The 11748-nt window shown below is 40.8% G+C and overlaps 1 protein-coding gene and 1 long non-coding RNA gene across 4 annotated transcripts in view; one reads left to right on the top strand and one right to left on the bottom strand.

Annotated features, from left to right (window-relative positions):
• Nucleotides 1–2586: 2586 nt before the first annotated feature.
• LOC137155173 (uncharacterized) lies at nucleotides 2587–7976 on the top strand. Its single transcript, XR_010920366.1, has 5 exons — nucleotides 2587–2862; nucleotides 4485–4620; nucleotides 4900–4971; nucleotides 7031–7145; nucleotides 7412–7976. It is a non-coding gene; the product is annotated as an uncharacterized lncRNA (long non-coding RNA).
• ALG1 (ALG1 chitobiosyldiphosphodolichol beta-mannosyltransferase) overlaps nucleotides 6464–11748 on the bottom strand; it is a 25191-nt gene continuing 19906 nt past the window's right edge. For all 3 annotated transcript variants that reach the window (XM_067551263.1, XM_067551264.1, XM_067551265.1), the window contains one exon: nucleotides 6464–7084. The gene's annotated coding sequence lies outside the window, so the exon portion shown is untranslated. The remainder of the gene's footprint in view (nucleotides 7085–11748) is intronic.

Here is an 11748-nt window from a genome sequence, read left to right as displayed (position 1 = left end):
ACACCCAGGGAGAAAAGATGGACCATTCAACATTCCCTAAAGGGTACCAAACATGGGCTACATGGGACTCAAAGGAAGGAGCAAATTCCAAAAGCAGTAGCCCCTCCTGGAGAATGCCCCCAGCAGCACTTAAGAGTGTCTGTCCACTCACGATCAAGAGAGTATTTATCAGTGGCTCACAGTCAAGTTGGGAGGGCATATTGAATGGGATCCTGCAGGGATCAGTTCTGGGTCTGGTTCTGTTCAATATCTTCATTAATGATATAGATAATGGCATAGAGAGTACAGTTATAAAGTTTGCAGATGATACCAAGCTAAAAGGGGTTGCAAGTGCTTTGGAGGATAGTGTTAAAATTCAAAATGATCTGGACAAACGGTCTGAAGTAAATAGGATAAAATTCAATAGGGACAAATGCAAAGTACTCCACTTAGGAAGGAACAACCAGTTGCACACATACAAAATGGGAAATGAAAGCCTAGGAAGGAGTACTGTGGAAAGGGAGCTGGGTTTCATAATGCATCATAAGCTAAATATGAGTCAACAGTGTAACACTGTTGCAAAAAAACCCAAACATCATTCTGGGATGCATTAGCAGGAGTGTTGTAAGCAAAAGACGAGAAGCGATTCTTCCACTCTACTCCGCACTGATTAGGCCTCAACTGGAGTTCTGGGTGCCACATTTCAGGAAAGATATGGACAAACTGGAGAGAGTCCAGAGAAGAGCAACAAAAAGGATGGCAGGTCTAGAAAACATGACCTATGAGGGAAGATTGAAAAAATGGGGTTTGTTCAGTCTGGAGAAGAGAAGACAGAGGGGACATAGCAGTTTTCAAGTACATAAAAGGTTGTTACAAGGAGGAGGGAGAAAAATTGTTCTCCTTAACCTCTGAGAATATGACAAGTGGGCTTAAATTGCAGTAAGGGCTGTTTAGATTGGACATTAGGAAAAGCTTCCTGTTAAGCACTGGAATAAATTGCCTAGGGAGGTTGTGAAATCTCCATCCTTGGAGATTTTTAAAAGCAGGTTAGACAAACAGCTGACAGGGATGGTCTAGATAATGCTTGGTCCTGCCATAAGTGCAAGGGACTGGACTAGATGACCCCTTCCAGTCCCATGTTTCTATGATTCTATCACACAAGTGCACATATCATACAAACAGAAACACAGACCCATCACGGCAACCAGTGCCTGACACCTTGGTCATCTCAGGACTGGCCAACAGGCCAGTTATTGAAGGGGCTATGAGCACTGAACTCCCTTGTAAGTGTTGGACATTCAGCTATGACATGGTTCTTTATTTGCATTATATCTCTTAAAGAGCTGATCCGCCCACCAGCTCTGGGTCATTCTAAAGGGTTAAACTACCAATATACTAATAATGCTGATTATTAATGGCAAGGAAGCAAACAGGTAATTATTAGGTAGTACTGTTAATAGTAACATTCTTGTGATGGGCAAACAGGAAACAATGGGTAAAATTAATGCGGGTGCTTCCAAGAATAGCAATTGCATTGCATCTCTATTAATGGAGTTAATTGGCCAGAATAAGCCTTATTAAAAAGTTTTTGTATCTGACTCACAAAAAGTTTGCTCTGCATGGTAATTGTAAATGGGGCTTGTAATAGATTGTAATTAAAAGCCTAAAGATTATATCATTATTCAGAATAACTGAAACAGCATTTGTTAATGGGTTTTTTTGCCAGAGTGAGGAAATGTGAAATGTTCTGGCTTGCTTTTTTTAAATGTCTTTTTGCAAAGCCCATATAACATTGTTATGATGAGAGTGGCAATGGAAAATATGCTATGAATGAATGGTGAGCAGTGCAAAAGTCTCCAAATCTCAAAGTCACAAGTGCTTTTTAGTAAGATGCCTTTCAAACCAATTTATGAATTCTATCATATCACATCCAAAAAGTGTTTACTTTGGTAATTGTTGCAAGTTTGTTGCCAGCCCAGGTCTGCCTTTAAAAATTGACTTCTTCACAATGCCCAATGCAGCTCATTTAGATGTTTAGATGCTCAGGAACAAGACTCCAGCCCTTTAGGGCTATTCCAGGTAGGCAATATTCTATCAGGGAAAGTATAATGCATGCTCTTCAAAGTTTATTCAGAACCACCTTCAATTAGACTTAGGAGGCCAGCTTCAGCTCTGACATAAGCATTCACAATATTACTGACTTCATCCATATGCATGAAGGGCAAATGTATCCCATGAGCTTAATGGGCAGATAGTAAGTAGATAACCAAGATTTACCTATCTGGTACACTGAATCATAGATGGAAAAGACTTACACAATCATCTTGTCTGTCTTCCTCGGGTCAGTGGAAGCTGAGTCCCTACAACATCTTCTTGAGTGTTATCTCCTATCCAAGTTTAAACTATTTTTCCCATGGAAGCAAACCTTTTAGCGTTCTCTCTTACAGCTGGGTGGATGCAGTCTGGAAGCAGGTGCTACAGAATAAGCTTAATCAGCAGGCATGCCAAGACATGGCATTATTCAGCGGTCAGCAGCTGTGGTGAGTTAAGGATTAATAGTTTTAATGAGTACAGGACAAAGGAAGAAAGATGGGCTAGCATGAGATGATTCAGTAGGACAGAAGAACTGGGAGGAAAGAAAAGTAATTTTGCTTTATCTAAGGGGATATCAATGTAGCAATTCCAGGATAGTGTAGAGCAGTAGAGCTATCTAGAGCACTGTGGAGGTGGTGTTGGGGCTTCAGTAATACAAGTACCCAGGGCCACGGCATGTATGTACTACCCATACTGCCAGCTTTAGCCAAGCTAGTGCAGGTACCTAACTACAAAGACACCTTGGATTCCAGCATGGACATACTTATATGGTACCTGTTGCCATGCCAGGTGAGCACCTCATGATCTTTAACGTATTTATCCTCTCAGCACCACTGGGAGGACAGCAATATTATCCCAATTATACAGATGGGGGCTGACATGCAGAAACCAAGTGACTTGTTCACAGGGAGTCTGTGGCAGAGCAGGGAATTCAACCTGGCTCCCCTCCCAATCCCCGGCTGGTGTCCTAATCACTGGCCCATCCTTCCTTTCCAAACTCCCCACCACAGCTCCAAGCCTGATCTAATTCTGCTGAATTATTTTGTAACAGTTTAATTTTCCATGTGCATATTGAGGCTACGGCTCCCACACCCTCTCTGAATCTAGTTTATTTAGACTCAGTGATTTATTTAGAACTTCCCCAATGTATTCACATAACCTTCTCTGTTGTTAATAATTCATATACAACCAGACTGTTCTACCCAGCGCAGACCTGTGTTAAAAGATGATACACTTAGAAATATCCAATTTATTTATGCTTTGTGGATTCTTTTATCTCTTTTCTCTATCATACTGTTGTATATCAGACATCTGTGCAGGGTTGTAAAGAGATGTCTCTGTTATAACCCCTTGTGTGGGGAATCAGCAGGGTTCAAACCTTCAACCCTGCACTACAGACCTCTGCTATTTGAGCTAACAGAGTATTTCTATGTAACCTGTTATCCTCCAACTGGCTGGCCACAAGAGGCCCCAGCATATGCTTTGCTAGCATGTTACATATCCACCTCCAAATCAAACATTCCTGGACCAATGTCCGACAGAAATCCAGAATCACCAGATTTTTTTGTTCCTCTTTCCCACTCTGAACAATGTGAGAACTATTGCTGTACGACAGCTGATTTGGATTACTCCAAAACTAGAGGAAGGGAAATATACATGAATCTCTTCTTCGTAGCACCTTTTTCCAAGAAGAAGTGTAGAAGCTAATCACTCTGACTTAGCTTCTAATTAACTCAATGAGAAACTACATCCAATGTTTCAACCCTCACAGTGAATAAAGAATAGAAATCTGATACCAGCCATTACTGGTTGATCAAAGACATAGGTGAATACTGGTGGACTTAACCCTGTAGGTGCTGACAGCTAAAAAATAAATGACAAAGTTATATGATAAATGGAGACAGGTCCAAACCAAAACACCCATGAAACTTGGTGTGTGTGCGTGTGAGTGAGTGAGAGAAATCAAAATCCAAACTCAGATCCAAATTTCTAAACTGACTCCTCTCTCTATAAATGGACCAAACCAAAACACAGAATCCAACAAGCTTTGAACTTTGAGGGGCTTGAAATCTGGATCCAAACTTAAGATATTGCATGGATGGAAAGCTGAGTCCAAGAAGGAGATTAAAAAGAGGATGAAACATATCACTGAGTGGGGAAGTAAAAACTTATCTTCAAGCTCTCTCACCCTCAGATTTAAATCTGCCTGGTTGTTGCCTATCATTCTGAGATCTTCTATTAGAATTACCTATCTGGAATCTTTCACCACTAAATTCTCTCAAAAAGAAAACATTGAAAAAGGAGGACATGAATGATATGGGTCATTTAGCTCTGGAAGCTTTTTCTTTTTAAAATAAATAATTTTAAAATAAATGAATTTTACACTGACTCTGTAATCTTCCACACTTCAGGACATTGCCAGTATATGTTTGTGTACAAAGATTGCCTACGCCTGTTTGTGGGAAGACACTTTCCAACCCAAGAAGAGGAAACCATTTGGTGACCTGGCTGAAGGGCCACATCATGAAGAGGACGCTGCAATTCCTGGTGAGAGAGAGGGGGCCGTGGGGCAGAAAGAGAGAGAGTGATGGTGTGCAACCACAGGAAGGGGCGTCAACCTCATCAGCTAATCCCTAGAGTGGCCAGGAGGAGGCGACATCCCTGCACTGAGTAGACCACACCAGCACAAGGCTTAACCTATTTCATTTTTAAATCAGAGAAAACAGGATATTTCCATTGCTCTAGGCAGAATTTTGGTTTTAAGCTGCATATATGGTGTCTTCAATGACTCTCTTCCTTCACTGACTCAAATGCTTCATCCATTAGTGGGAATCCATTTTTTGATGGGGACTCTCCTGTCTGCAGGGCTGTTTCACTGACAGGAAGGTGAAGATGGGGGTAAGTCATTTTTACCTTCTTGTTCAGTTCCATAAATACCATCTCTGACTTCTTCCTTCTTCCCCCTCACCTGCATCAATGCTCATCTTCAGGAACCAAGCCAAAACCCATTGAAGTGGATGAGAATTCATTCATAGATTTTAAAGCCCAAAGAGATCATTAGATCAGCTAGTTTGACCTGTATAACACAAGCCAAAGAATTGCACTCACTTACGCTGAACTGAGCCCAAAAACTTTTGACTAAAGCACAACTTCCAGAAAGGCACCCAGTCTTGATTCCTTGGCTACTTGGTCGCAATGGTTAATCACCCTCATTGTTTATAAATTTGTGCTTTGTTTCTAACTAATGTGAATTATGTTTGGCTTCAGCTTCCATCCGTGGGTTCTTATGCTTTTCTCCATGAGATTAGATACTCCTTTAAGTAATCTGGTATTTTTGCCCCCTGAAGGTACATAAACACTGTAATCAAGTCATCTCTTGACACCTCCCATTGATTTCACTGGGCATTGGATCAGGCCCTGAGGCTGGAAAGTTATATGCAGTGCAGGGTGTCATGCTGAGTAGATGGGGGGTGGGAGGGGAGGCATTTGTTATATTGTTTGACATCAAAATGTCAAAATCATAATAATCCATGTAAGATATGCCATGTCAGGTACTGTTAGAAAGGTTGTAATATGCTAAGTCAGATGATAATACTTATGTTCATGTGTAATATGTGAAATGGAAGTTCGATACATCTGTATTTCAAATGGTGCTGTCTAACAACTCAGACTGAAGGGCTTCAGAACAATAGCTTGCTTAATGGCCCATTAAGGCATTCCCAAGTGCAAGGGGCCCAGGGGGATAAGCCTCAGATATACCTGGTAAGGCACCAGGACTTGGCCATGTGACCCTGAACTCCATTTTGGTTCCTATAAAATTCTATGAGCAGCATGCCTGATGAGGCACCAGGATTGGCCCATGGGACTCTGGACTCCATTTTAGTTCTTGTAACATTCCACAAGACCGCATGGCTAGGGCCAGAGGGTATATAAGGTAGAGGCCTTGGGAATCCATTTTGTTGTCAGTCACCAGTCTAGTATCATGAGCTTCAGCCACCTACTTACTGCTGGATCAAGTCATCTGCAACTAAAGCTGTGTAACAAAGGACTGAGACCCATCCAGGTACTGGATGTATACCAAAGGGGACTATACAAGTCTGCAACTCCACATTTCTTCTACAAACCTGATGTATATGGACTTTCAATCTTTTGTATGTATCTGATTTGCTTTGACCCTTTAACATTTCTCTCATGGTTTTTCTTTCTTTTTGCAATAAACCTTTAGTTTAGTTACTAAAGGATTGGATGGCAGCGTGGTATTTTAGGTAAGATCCAAACTTATATTGAACTGGTACTGTGGCTGACCTCTTGGGGTCAGAGGGAACCTTTTCAGTAAAGAGCATAGAGTTTACATAATTGTATTGAGACCCAAATGAAAAGTACAAGGAGCTTTAAGGGAATTCTGTAATACATCAGGGTCAAGATTTGGACTGTGACTAGTGATTTTTAGATGCCTTGTTTTCTGGGATATCTTCAAGGGTCATGATTTTCAGAAAGGCCTTTTTAAGTTGTCTCAGGGTGGGCATCCAGAAATTGAGGCACCTGCAATCACTAGTCATTTGAGAAATCATGATTTAGATCTTTTATTTACAGCCAGGACACTAAGATGCTTTTTCAGTGCCTGGTAAAAAGACAGAGGGGCTAAATCAAGTAGATCCCCTGTTTGCATATATAAGTAGCAATTGAAGGAGTTGGACAAATTGGCATGATTCATTTTACAGGACAATGAAGCATTCACAGGTTCCTTCCACAACACTAAATCTTCATTGACTGATATATTTGCAGGAAATCATGAAGCAATTGATGTTGTCACACTAAGATTTAGCTAGCATTTCACACTGTAGCTCTTTTGTTGATATGTGCCTTGTTTTGTGGTAGAAGGCTTGGCTTAAAAAGCCACCTCCAGACATCTGCTGCACGTGGGTCATGCTCTTTTCCTTCTTTCACCTCTCTTCAGCCGTAACAAGGTGAAACACACTCTCAAGCTGCATCTGCTACCTGGAAATCAATTCTGCAAACGAAAGCACAGAAGAAAGAGACCTCTTAGAACTGGAGCCAGAATATTTTAAAAAGTAGGCCAAAAATCAATGGACTGAGTTTGAATGTAAATAGATGCAACAATTAATATATGAATTTGCAATACTACAATTTACATTAGATACAGTGGGACAAACTGAGCCATGGTAAAAGCAGGCACAACTCCCACTGATTACAAGGCTGATTTGAGGCCAGTATTTTGCTCCATTTCCCACTAGATGTATTAGTTTGTACTAGTAGGGGTTGTGTCTGTAATTCCTTGCAGCTCTCTGGGGTTCTTATGTTGTTACTTTGTCCTCAGGAGCACTTACACCACCTCCCTGCTCGGCAGCATCTGCAAACTTCTCCATGGTGCTTTCCAACATCAGCAGCGAGAGCTACTAATTGATATTTGATCCAGCTCTTCTGTTCTCTAGCTCACAGAACATCCCCCCTAACATTCACAGAATTTGTTCTGCTAGGATTATCCCTTCATCCCAATTTGAGGGGCCTAAAGAGGTCTTCCTCTTTCTGGCGTTCTTCCTGATTTACACTATTCCCTGTTTAGAAGCATCGCTCTGATCACCCTAACCTGCCTCCGTTCTCGCCTCCAGATCCCCATGCAGCTTTTCCTTAGCAACCTGGTCTTCTTGAACAGCGGCTGCATGTTGGCCATGGTCCTCAAAATGCTCATGAATGTTGTGAGGACAAGGCAGACCATCTTGTATAAACTGCTTGATTCAAATATACATAATGCCATTCCTGGGGGCGCTGACTGCATCTTCCTGGTGGTGATGGCTTTTTACCGCTACATTGTCACGTGCAATCCCCCTGCATTATGCTACTATCACGAACGGGAGCACAGCGACTGACTTGTGGATAAGCATGTCTCTGAGATCAGTGGTTCTTCTCTTTGCACTGCAAAGCTGCCCCTCTATGGCTCCAGTATCAGAGACCATTACTTCTGCGAAGTGCTAGCCATGCTTCACTGGTTGTGTACCAACACCTCCACAAGTGAGACCACCATGTTTCTGGGGGGCATAGCCATAGAGAGCAGCCCTTTCACCTTGAACCTGCTCTTCTACATCCACATCATCGTGACTATTCAGTGGACCAGCTTTACCAATGGCAGATGCAAAACATTCCCCACTTCCTCCTCACAGCTGGTGGTGGTCACCATATTCTGTACTACCACCCTTCAGATGTACCTTCGGTCCAAACAGCAGTGTTCCCAGATCAGGACCAACTGATCTCCATGTTCTACACCATAGTAAACCCCATCCTGAACCCCATCATAAAAAGCTTGCGGAACGAGGTGAAAGGAGGCATGCTGAAAGGTCATGGGAGACACAATACATCTCAGGATGTGTAAAGCTTCCCCTATATTGCCTGTAACCCTGACCTGAACACCTCTTCTCCTCTCGCCATCCGCAAATCTGCCTATTTTCACTTGCACAATAGCGATCCTGCAGTCACTGCCTCAGCTGTCAATTCCACGCCTTCTCAGTTAGGCCTTGATCTGACAAGCATTTCAGCATGTGCATGTTCTGTTTACTTCAGCGAGTCTATATTTGTTTAAAGTTGTGCACGTTGAGGTGTCTGCAGCATCTGGGCCTCGCATCATGAAGTCCTTACAGCAGGGATCTTGTTTATAAAGCAACCAGTATGTTTTGGCACAGCATAAATGATAAAGCCTCCTCTGTATCTTCAGCTCCCCAAGCCTGGACTAACACAATTTGCTTTCCTGAACCTCCCAAGTGGCAACTCTCAGAAAGCCATCAGATACAGAACACTTCAATTAGGGAGAGTCAAAAAAATTTTGAATAGTTTATTCCTCAAAACATGCAGTTTCAGTCTACCTGAAACTATTTGTGACTTTGATATGGTTTCACCACATAGTTTGTGGAGGCAGAAGAGGTGGTGGTAGTGCCAGCACCTTTCTTATCACCTTTAGTCCAGTTGTTAGGGCACCCATATGAGACGTGGGAGACCCAGGTTCAATTCTCCCCTCTACCTGCTGCGGAGAACAGATTTCAAGTTGGGTCTCCTACATTACAAGAATGTCCTAGTTGCTGGGCAGGGCACTTGTTAAAGCTGCTCCACTTTTTATAAATAAAAAGTCAGTAGAGCAGAGACTTGAACCTCCCACATCATTGGGGAGTGTCCTAACCATCCACCAAGCTATGGAGAGGACATTACACTGGTCAGCAAGTCTTAGCCCAGGTCTTACAGACTCAGGACCATGCCATGGTGCTAAAAATAGCAGATGTTCCTGGTTGGGCTGGAGCTCGGGCTTTGAGACCCACTCCCAGCCCTCGCTCTCAGAGTCCATGCAAGAACATTCGTGCTGCTATTTGTAATGCCATAGAATGAGTCTAACTCTACTCATCTCAGAGCCTAAGTCTACATTTGGGTTTTTTGGCAACAGAGATGTACCCAGTCATTCTCACTCTTCTCCTGGGCCTGACTATGAATTGCCACTATGAATTCCAGGGTAAGTGCCCTAAGCAGTAGGCTAAAGGTTATAACAAGAGCAGCACCCCACCACACCCACCCAGGCTGTTTTGTGAACCTAGATTTTTAGAAATGTCCAAAACAAAACATTTTGGATTAAATGACATGTTCCATTCAAACTGAAACATTTTTTCAATTTTGCCAATATGTTTCACATCTGGTAATGGTTCTTAAAGGATATTGGAGGAAGGGCAGGATAAATGTAATAGGAAAAACTAGGGCTCCCTACTGTAATTACTTTCTGGGGGAAAGGTATATATATGTTGTTTCCCTTTTCTTTGCAGATACATCTATTATCCCTGGGGATTTTTGGTCAGCAGTTGCACATGTTCCCTTCTGATTTTGCATTACTGACCATCCATTTTCAATTTTGTTGGAGTGAAGATTTCATGAAAAGCTTTTCAAAATAATCTTTCTGATCTCCGCCAATCCACCAAGACTATAACTGCAGCAGAAGGCAGAATACATAAATGGCTCGAGGATGTACACAATAATAATTTTATGTTTTTTGTAGCTATGGTAATAACCTAATAAATGGTGGCTCTGAAATGTCTGATTAGTAAAAAAAATAATAAAATTGAGATGGTCACCTCATTCTGTGCCAACATGGCAGCAGTCAAGCCTGAATGAAGAATGAATCCTTCTCAGCTTTTAAATTAACTTCACTTACTTTAACCCTGAATGTCAGCTTCTTCATGCCAACTACTAATTCAAATTCCAAGACATATTGCATTAGTTAACTTTTTTTAAATCCTGAGCTGAATGGCTAATCATTTTTGAAAATATTTAATACAGACTAGGGTGAATACATTCTACTATGCAAGAGTTTAGTACATATATTAAAATAGAATTTCATTTATTAAAATATGCGCCACCTGATGATGTTAGGTCTTTATTTATATGTGAAATATGTAATAGATATGACCTTGAACACTTAGATTTTTAAAAAACCTGCCTCCAATTTTGCATCAACAATTTTAGAGGTTTAATTATTTAGATATGCAAGCAGATCATACAGCAAAATGTCTATCACCCTAGTTTGTATATACAAATTCAACAGGAACATGCATTTTTGCATGTGCAAAGTTCAAAACATCACGTTAAATGTTTGAGTACAGACCTCTTTGAAAACAGTTTATTTTTGTGGGTCTAGCTCCAAAACTTGAAAATAGTAAGTTCTCTACTTCCCCCAACCCCATGGTTTCCAGTATCTGAGTGCTCAAAATTGGGTATAGCAGGTCTTAAATAAGACGACAATTCTCAAATGTGTCACTCTCCCACTTCTGCACATATCTTATGAGTGAAGTCATTTATCTGGAAGGGTATTTTATACTGAAGCTCTAACAATGCTTTTAACCGGACAGCAATCAAACTATAAAAGATAAAAAGTGTAATATACACAGACTTCTAGGAGGCTCAAATATTAAATTCTAGTTTTAAAAACTGTTTTGCAATGTGCCTGAAGAGTAACAGAGCAGCTTTAGTGTCATTGTTCTGCACAATGACATTGAGAGAGAGGCTCAAAGGTGAGAAAACATACAAAAGAATAGTTCCAGAGGGGTAGCCGTGTTAGTCTCTCGAAAGCTTATGTCTACAAATATTAAAATTTGTTAGTCTTTAAAGTGCCACAGAACTCTCGTTGTCCATACAAAAGAATTCATGATATTGAACAGTTTGTCCCACTTCAAGTTCTGCGCCAATGAAGTAACCTACAGGGACAACAGATTTTTTTAATCTAGCTGGGCAGAACGTTCTGTTAGCTGAAACACTAGAATGTTTTGTTATCAGTAGTTATCCAAAGCTGTATTCATCTGATAAAACTAGGCTTGGAAAGATTAGATTATTGGTAAATATAGATTTCACCATATACACAAAGTGACCAATTATTTCCATATAAAATAATCAAAATGAACAGATAGGCAAATAAAGAAAATCCCGCTTGAAAACTCATTGGAGAATATTTACTTGGTATATGCTGACATATGTTGACAATTTGTATTTCTATGTTATAAAACTAACTTTTTAAATGTAAGCATCTACTGTCATTAAACAATTAATGGCTGACCTATAATTTCCCACAACTGGGGAAATTTAAATAAAAATGTTTAAAAAAATGTCAAGATAACGTTTATTTTTAAAAAATTC

Source organism: Emydura macquarii, unplaced genomic scaffold (genome assembly GCF_026122565.2).
Source record: "Emydura macquarii macquarii isolate MOO-44397 ecotype Brisbane River unplaced genomic scaffold, CSIRO-AGI_Emac_v2 contig_1348, whole genome shotgun sequence".
Taxonomy (NCBI): domain Eukaryota; kingdom Metazoa; phylum Chordata; order Testudines; family Chelidae; genus Emydura; species Emydura macquarii.
The sequence above is the reverse complement of the archived record's forward strand: the minus strand, read 5'-3'. Positions and strand labels throughout refer to the sequence as shown.